Below are 9,512 nucleotides of genomic sequence, written 5' to 3'. Positions count from 1 at the left end.
AGTTGATTTTTAGAGCTGTGCAAAAGCTGAGAAAGCTGGGACATAGACGAAATAATATGAATCCCATTGGTACTATTTCATTAATAGAAATAGTCCATTTGTTCAGGCAATACTAATTCCGTTTTCTTTCAGACAAGCAGTGAAGATTCACCACTTCTCACGATGGCCCAAGACAGAAAGCTAAATGTTATTGTTTCCATTTTATAAGCAATGGAATTAAGGCTGGGGGAGAATAAGTTGTGATAGGGAGGCAATGGAGATATTGTGGATGGAACCCAGGAGTCCTGTATGATTTTTTTTCCCAATGTAATTACATTTTGCATGAAAGATTTTGTTGTGTTTACGGTCACTGCTATTTACCTTTGAGTGATGTTGATGTGAACAAGCATCTGGCAGAATCTGTGTGGAGTTGCAGTTCACAGGAGGGTCCCAGCTTTTGCCTGTCCATGTTGTATTCTGTTAAATTGGCTTTGCAGGAGGCTTAGAGGGGGGAGGTCTGACTCTCTCTGCTACTGACAGGAGCTGTTATTTAAAACTGTGTGATGAAGATGCAAAAGAGATGCTGCCAGGGTGGTTGCTTTGTTCTTCACTACACAGAAGTGGATATGCTGCAATGACAAGTTTGTAAATCATAGTTAGTTCCGTTCTCACACCACCCAATAACCTTACAATCTCCCTGTCAACTTCCTGAGGACCTTGGGAAGCTATAATTTGTGATAAAAATGGGAGTTGAAATGTTATGTGTATATCAAAGCTGAAAAATTGTGGCTGGCTGACCTTTTCATTTTGAGCAAATGCACTCATTTCCTTTGCGTTGCTTACTGTTTCCTTCTGGAGCTCAGCATAATAGGAAATCCTCCATGATTGTTCTCCTTAATCAGTGGCTCCATTGTGCCGGGTTCTCTTCCTTTCAGGAGCAGTGCTTCTCATGGAGCATTGCTCTGAGGGCTGTCAAGCATCAGTGCCCCAGAAATTCAGATGATCCATTTCAGAGAGCGCACCGGGAGCAGCGTGTGTAAATTCAGTGTGCTGTCAAAGTAGGGAAACAGCCCCCTGATTTTCAGTTCAGAAAAAAAAGCACTCACTGGATTTTACAGTGATATTTCCCAGTGCTTGTGATTAGGCTTAGATGAATAATGAAAATGAGGGGTTCATAAATTTAGATTCTGCTTCATTTCCATACGTGGGGGAATGTCATTTGTTGTCATGTCACTGCTAATATTTGCATAGTCATCTGACAATTATAAAGCAGGCATATGAATCTTTAGGACAAATAACTTCTCCGGAAATATATTCTGTAATGCCTACTAATTATGACTAGCACATCATTTTTCATTTTCTTTTTCATTTCTCTTTGTCATCCCGTCAAGAAGTTCTACATTGTGACTGTACATCCCAAACTGCAGATAGTGTAGCATTTGAATACATGCTAAAAATTAGGCAAGTATTTAAAAATAAAAGATGCGTTGGCAATCGCTTAAAACAGTTTGTGAAATAAAACTGAGGCTGAAGTTGCCAAAAAGATTATTTGTATTGGTAACCTCGGCCTTGTAAAGCGTAACATAAACAAAAACATAGTGACAGGTCGGTGCTCAGGAAAAGCTGATGCTTCACCGAGTCTTATCTTTTGTTTCCTGTTGCAGCACGGAGGTGTTGACATCATGTTCCTGCACATGCAAAGTGCAAAAAGCTCGGGGTTCATAATTCCATGTTGGCACAAATAAACAATTTTTGCCTGTTGCTATTGATTTTCTGCTGTCCTGCTTCTCTCCACTGAAGTCGATGTCTGTGGGGAGCCAGGTAGCCAGGCAGTCCCTGCAGGCATTTCATGGTACATCCAGTTTTTTGCTTTCCTATCACGTGGCTTTCAAGTGCAGCTTGCAATGAAAAAGAGCAGCATTCAGAGGGCTTTAGACTGTGTGTAACCCACTCCTTAGGCAGAAAGTTTCATGAGAAGCTGGAGGAGGCTTTGTATGACAGTATGGTTAACAAAAACATCGTGAATGCCAGGATAGGGCTTCATGCATTTCTACTGGAGTCAAATCTCTAGGGAAATGAGGTTAGTGGCAGTGGTGATGATGATGATAATAGTAAATAATGCACGCTCCCCTTGGATCTTGGCTGACTATCAAGACAGACTTCCTGATGATGAGATGCATCTGTCTGTCTCCAGTCTCTTCAAGGTATCTGCAAGGCACCATTTTTTGCAATTACAAAGGACTGCAGATGAGAACATGCACCATAAGAAGCAATCCAGGAGCATTCGTCCCAGACTTTTGTCTCTGATTTCCATAATCGTTCTCTTCTCAACTTCTCAGACATTAGCAAGCCAAATCTCAGAACAGCTCTGTCAAGTGCTGACAGGGGGAACTCAGAAGCCTCCAGGCTTTTTGTTTTGCTGATCATGCTGTGCCTTGTTTGCACGAGGATGAGACAAGAGGGGGAGAGGTCTCTGTCACATCCTGCTAGGGATAGATGGGGGTCACTGAATAGATCTGTTTGCTTCCAGTGGGGACTGACACTCTGCAAGAGCACTTTGCCAAGGGATTCTTCATGAAAACCACGGAAAGCACCTGCCCCAAACTGTGCACCACTGCTGTCTGGGGAAGGGGCTCTCTGCCAGTTGTCAAACGGAACTGAAGCAAGACCACAGTGATGTTTGTGGCTTTTCTCTTGGCCTGTTGCTGGCAATGTCAGGTAGAAAAGAGGAAGGGCAGCCCTGTGGGTGGTGTTGGTTTGGTTGCAAAAGGTCTGGTCTCACCCCAAACCTCTGCTCTCCTCTCCAGTTGTTCAGCTACCACTGGCTATGTTTCTCCCAGTAAAATGGGACCAGCTGTGCTCCCCTTCCTCCCAGATACCATATGGGCCACTCAGCTTTCTGAGAGAACAAAAACCATCCCAGTGCACTGACATGTCTACAGGAACACCTTCTTTGCTGTTTCAGGGAACACCAAGTTTAATTCCAGCAAGTGATTAGGCAATATGCTTTGGCAATAGCAGGACAGACCTCCCCCCAACATGTGGACTTATGACCCTGCTGTGTGAGAGCAAACAAAGTCCAACACATCTCAGTGCACTCAGGTATCACTCAAGAACATCTCTTCATCTGCTGAAGTCCAAGCGGAATTTGATATTTGCCACAATTTGGGATCACCATATACTTCTGCACTCTCCTATCTAATCACATACTCACCTGAGAATGGACTAAATGTTTGTTTTGATTGTTGTCCACGTATTTGATAATGAGGAAGCAAATGCTCCTTGGCCCATTGTCTCTCATTCTTGGGCTGGTTTATTATTCCTGATTTTTATGATTTTATCATTGGTCTCGTGATATGGAGCCATTCAGGTTTAGTCACAGGTGCATTTATCATTCTACATGACCTATTTAGATTATGTACAAATGAAAATAACCTTTGTCCAAGGCATTTATCTTGATGCTTTTTTTATAAGCTGCTATTTATTGGTGTTGTAAAATGGGGTTACTTTTCATGACATCAGTGTTAGAAACTGACTCTAGATTCATTTCCATGAATTACTTTGTCCCAGATACACTAAGAAATGAGCAGGATTTCTCCTTCTGGTCTCTTCTAGAAGGGAAGAAGGTTTCTTGAGCACACAGAACACTAGCAGGTCAGCATGCGTGAAGCCTGTAGATCACTCTCAACTGAAATTTAGGAGGAACTTTGTTACCTAGGTCCTGTTGATAGCACCTGAAACCTTGACAATCTCATCCTTAGACTGCATTGAGCTGTCTAATAGAAACAGCAGGTTATATCCTAGAAAGTTACAGTGAAAGTGGCAGCTTCCCGAGCCCATGAGATGCTCAGGGCTGGGATGGTGAGGGTTGTTTAGGTGATCTCTGTTCTGCCTGCAGGAGCATTTGAAGGAGGAAGGGGGAAGGAGTGCTCATGGCATTTCCCCTCTCCCAGTGGGAAATTGCCTGGCAGACAGAGCAGCTTTAGGACTCCACTGGGTAAGTTTGTCACCTCACCTCTCCACCTACTACATGTGATGCTCTGGCACTGTAATTGCCACATAAGCCATCAGGCATCACTTTTGCCAGAGGATTTTTTTTTCCAGCCTTTGAAAACAAAGTTAAATATAACAATTTTTCTCCTACAGACAGAGAAACTGAGGCACAGAGGATGTGAAGGACTTGTACAAGGTTAGGCAGCAAGTCACAGGCAGTAAATCACCAGGTGTCCTGATTTCCTCTCACCCATGCGAATCCCTAGAACTTGCTATCTCCTATAATAAAGCTTAGCTCAGAGTCTTACTTTGAAATGTAATTAATATGCAAAGTGCTTTGATCCCCTTTGATGGAAGATTCTATGTAATTTGCTATCATATTTTAAATTAATACCTCTAACTGTTATGCAGCAGTAAAACGAAATATGGATAATTCATTTGCTATTTTTAGGGGAAGGACTGAGTATTTTACTCCAGGAGTTTTAGGTTACAGACATTTTCAAGAGAAGAGCAGTGAGATTTCTGCTGCTGTTGAAACACTTAAAAAGTGAGGATTAGCAAATATACAGTGTGTTCTGGGATACTGCCTTTGTAGGGGTGAGTTCCCCCAAGAGGATGACTAACAGCAGGATGTGGGACATAATTTGCATGTTCTCTGACTCTGCTGCAATCATTTGTGTATTGGATACTTGAATTATACATTACACAGAAGGTCGCCCACTTGCCAAGCTGACAGCCCTGCTGAACAGTGCACAGCCCTGGATGGGGACTGATGTTATTTCAAGAAATGGTTAGTGTTGGGTTCAAAAAGAAATAGCTCTGTGGGTGAGAGGACTTGGAATTTGTCACTGAATACTTTGGGGGTTGTTTACTCATCCTGCACCACTCTGTCTTTCACATTTTTTGCATCTGCTTCTATTCTTCTCCTGAGGTGAATTTGATGCTGTTGGTAGGTGCTATAAGACATCCCTCCAGGCTCCAGTGCTCTCTGTACAGGACGTTCAGCCTGGGCAGTGGCAGATTCCCCCTGCTCTGCCTGCTGAGGCTACCTCTGGTTTTTCACAGAATCACAGAATGGTTCATGTTGGAAGGGTTGGTGGATCACTGGTACCACCTCCCTGCTCAAGCAGGGTCATCCCAGAGCACATGGCACAGGATTGTGTCCACATGGTTCTGGAATATCCCCAGTGAGGGAGACTCCGCACCCTCTCTGGACAATCTGTTCCAGTGCTCAGTCACTGCACAGGAAAGAATTTCTTCCTCATGTTCAGGTGGAACTCCCTGGGCATCAACTTCTTGTTGCCTCTCATCCCTGTTTCCTTAAGAAAACAAGACACTTCCTTGCTCTCATTGCAGCCTACTTGAACTAGGCTTCTTCACTGAAAGAAAGATACCAGTGGTGCTTTTTCTACCATCCCACTCAGAAAAAGCCCCAAAAACTACTAATAAAAGCCCACAAACTCATTTTTGTATATTGTCTGTCCAGGAGGAAAGATCTGAAAGCATTTCCCATCTCAGAGAGCCACTGTCTCTGAGAAATAATCTTTCAAATATTGAAATTCAATGAGAGAAGTAGTAATCACTTTTCCCCTTTGAAACATTACTTTTTCTGTCAGTACTGACCGCAAAAAAAACAAAAAGGAAATTATTCTAAACCAACTGACAGAGCACACTCCCCTAATCATCTCATTAGCTTTCTTGCTGGTTGTCACACTACTTTGCTGTACCTGGCTTAAAAGTCAAGGCCTTTGGGGCAATGTTTATGTTTCACTGGTTCATGTGTATGTACAGGTCCTGGTGATATCTGAACTCAGACGAAAATGCCATTGGCTGGTGATGCTTTGTGACCTGCCCTCAAGGTGCAGACTAAAAGTTGCTGGCTTATGGAAGAAGGTTACTGAGGCATCAGGTCACAGCTGAGGTGTCCAGTCTCCTGAGTGTCTACTGTCAGTCATGGACGGGACATGACACAGGCAGGAAAACCAGGGTGGCCAGGCCCTGCTCATGTTACATGCTTAGGTGTCCTCCCAGATTTTATTTCCCAAACAAAAGTGTTGTATTTAGTAACAGGTTCCAATAAGCTGAACTCATTCCTGTGACTCTCTTCTGCTTAGGACTGGTCACCACTGAAAGACCCATGACAGTGGGAACCATTTTATCAAATGCCTTCTTCCAAAACCTGTTTTTCAGTTGGGTTCCATAGAAAAGACATGGACAATTTTCTTCACTATTTCCACTGAGAGCTCAAATCTTTTAGTTAAGAATTGTTCATTAGACCACATTCACATTTCCCCTTCCCTTTCCTTCCCTTCCGCTAAACCCATGCTGAGAAAGCAAATTGGTTGGTTTCAAAGTCTGAATTGAAGCTGCAAAACCCCAATGAGAACCTTTGAACCTTTCCCTATGGCATGATATTTTTTTTCTCCCTGTGCTGTGGGGACTGCTGGCTGACCATCAGAGCTTTCAGTATAAAATGTGTTATGATGAGTAATGCTAGATCTGCTTATCTTATTCAAGTCCCAAATGCCTCCAAGGCAGGTGGATTTCTGGGAAGGTGACCATGTGCCTCATAAACAGTGGCAGTAGAAATCAGAGCCTCTTATCTTCCCTTAGGTACAGAAGTAAGGATCTGTTCACACAGTTGCCTGCTCTCCTTCCCACTGAGTCAGGCTCCTGCCTTATGTAACTCAATGTTTTTCCATTGAGTCTTCTAACCCACTATTCCCAGATAGATTCCCAGGAAGACTGTGAGCACTCCACTCCCAACCTGCCCCAGGTGTAGTGCTTGGCATGGCATGTGCTGCTGGTCTGGGTGGGGGCAGTGGCTCTGTGGCCCCCACAGTGGCTCAATACAATATTCCAATGGATTCCAGGGAAACTGCAAACGTTTACACCAGGCAAGAGGCCGGCCTGGAGCAGCAATTCAGATATTTTGTCACTGACACTTTATAAACAAAAGTCATTGGTTTTAGTGTAATGCGCCATCCTCCTATTTCTAAGTAAAAGATACATGACAAAATCCTCAAGGGGAAAGGCTGTGTGAGTAATAGCAATGGCACAGAGCCTGCATCCCAACCAGCATGCCAAACAATATTCCAAGAAAATATTTCTAAGTTACAAAAGTTGCGTAAGAGTGATTATTATTTTTAAAGTACAAAAAACGAAGTCCAGTTACTAAAAAAGCAAACACGTATTTTTAGCCTTGCTGGTCTCTTGATCTCAGGCTAATGAGAACCATCTGCTCTGGGACTGGCTGACATTCCTGGTAAATAACCTTTCGCTGCAACATTCCAGATGTTTCAAAGGCTTCTTTGCGAAGAAGAGTTTGTCTCCCTGCCTGTCAGTCTCCCTTTCTGTCTTTCCTGACCATGTTTACTTCAGGAATATACATTCCTTTATTAAAAAGTTTCTGTTAAAAATAACTTGTCAGGATTTTTGGCCAATCTTTTTTAGGATTCTTGCCTGCTAGCAGAGAATGAAAGCTTTCGTTCTTTAGGGCTGAAAGACTAAATTGGAGATCGGAGAAAGAAGCTGAAAGATTTAAACTAAAAAACACACCAAAACTTGGAGATGGATTTCTACCCCATCTGATCCCTCTGAGGATTCCAGCTATTGAACAAATATGTTTCTTTTGGTAGTGAGAAATGTTAATGTGACAGACTTTTATGGAATGCACAAATGTACTTTATATGAACAAGATACCTCTCTACAAAACCTTTGCATCTCATTATGTAAAAGAGTCTTCAGGTTTGCTTTGCTGTCTCTGCCGTGATATATCCTGGTATAGGATATTTCCTTTGCAAAGGAAAAGATCCCTGGACATATTTTTGTCCCAGCTGAGTTAAGCTGAGCCAGGATGTTGGAAGGAAAAAAAGTGGATTTAAAACCATCCTTTAACCTTTCTGTTATCTCCACCTGGAGTCTGCCTGAAATCTGATGTGTTACAGCTTCATTAATGCTGTAACTTGGGCTGGGTACAATTAGATAAGAAAAGGTTCAGTGTCAAACCTCCCACTCAGGTCCCCAAGCTGATGTCTGTATCACCCACTAACGGTGCTGCTCAGGAGTAATGAATCCTTACTCAGGAGTAATTACCCTGGAGAATGTGCTCTCCAGTGGGTAATTCCTTTATTTTAAAAATTTCGTGTCACTGCTGAAGTGTAAAAGCTCTAGAAGGTACAGGAGAGTCTGTCTGTTGGTTTCTGGAGGATTTAGGGCTGTGAGACTTCGCAGTGCTCTGCTGTGACTGGGGCATTGCGATTGCAAACTCCACTTCTCCAAGGTTCTGTGGGATGGGAAATGCAGCAGAACTGAGCTAGTAAAGGGTTTTTAGCAATCTGTCCTTTGTTCTTTTGTTGCCCGTTATCAAATTTGTTTCATAACAAAGGCTTCCTGAGCTTGGGGGTTTTGTGTGTCCTAATACTGGTAATATGATTTAAATATTCTGATGATTCATTTTCACTCCGGAGAGCTGAATCAGCCATGGAGAACTTAACTTGCTTCTCCCAAACCACTACCTTTTCCATTCTTTCTCGTCATTTCTATAAGAGGATGATTCATGCTCCTCTTGTATTTACCATCTGAGAATGCGCCTTATTCCTTTAACTAATTTCACTTCTTGTTCCTCTTTTTCAAGAAAAAAAAAAAGAGTGCCGAGAGAAGTATAGTGATTGTTGATCGATGAGACATATCCCACTGATGAACCTGGCACGTGAACTAAACCTGAATTGAAAAGAGAGGAAAAAAAGAGGAAAAAAAATACCTTGAATTATTAAATTGATCAGAGCCCAAACTGTGAAGTTCAGCCCCTGGCTCACATTTCACATGTTTTCGAAATTCTGTTCACTGTTCTGTTTCACTGTTAAAGTGAGAGGTTGTGTTCAAGTATGTGTGTTCAAATATAACCAGTATAATGGGGTTTTTTGATTGTTTAACAGTGTTTTATGTAGTTATTCAATTCTAATTTGTTTTCTCTGCTACCTGATTATGATTGTGACTGGCTCAACCAATTAACTGGGAGATGGCATTAATTATTGATTTACCTGATTACATGCGAGAGTTCTCGGAGACGGCCAGAAGATATATAAGAACATAGGGAAATAATTACGTCAGGCCTTGGGAAAACAGCTGGACTCTTGTCCCCACTTTCCATCTGAGACACTGTGCTTCTCAGCACAACCTTGCAGTAATGAGATGGGTTTTAAACTCAGGGAACATCTCTCTGCCTTCCCTCTCTCACTGCCAGTGCAGCCCTCACCAGACCCAGGGTCCCTGTCCAGCTGAAGCTGTGACCATCGTGGGGCTCTCTGGCTGTTCATGGCATCCAGGGGCTGCCATGCTCGAAGGAAAATCTCCCTCAGTTTTCAACCCCTTCCATTTTAGGGCTCCCCTCATCCTGCTGCTTTTATGTGATTTTATTGGGAAGAGAGGGTTTTTTTATACCACAGCAGCTGTAAAAAAACACTCTCTCAGAAGTGTGTTCCTGCGAGTGTCCCTTTGGCTGGGCCTCTGTGTAAACAGAGCTCTGGATTTTGTGTGGC

The sequence above is a fragment of the Corapipo altera genome, unplaced genomic scaffold, assembly GCF_003945725.1.
Source record: "Corapipo altera isolate COAL_440 unplaced genomic scaffold, ASM394572v1 75, whole genome shotgun sequence".
In the NCBI taxonomy this organism is placed as follows: domain Eukaryota; kingdom Metazoa; phylum Chordata; class Aves; order Passeriformes; family Pipridae; genus Corapipo; species Corapipo altera.
This window is presented reverse-complemented; position numbering follows the sequence as displayed.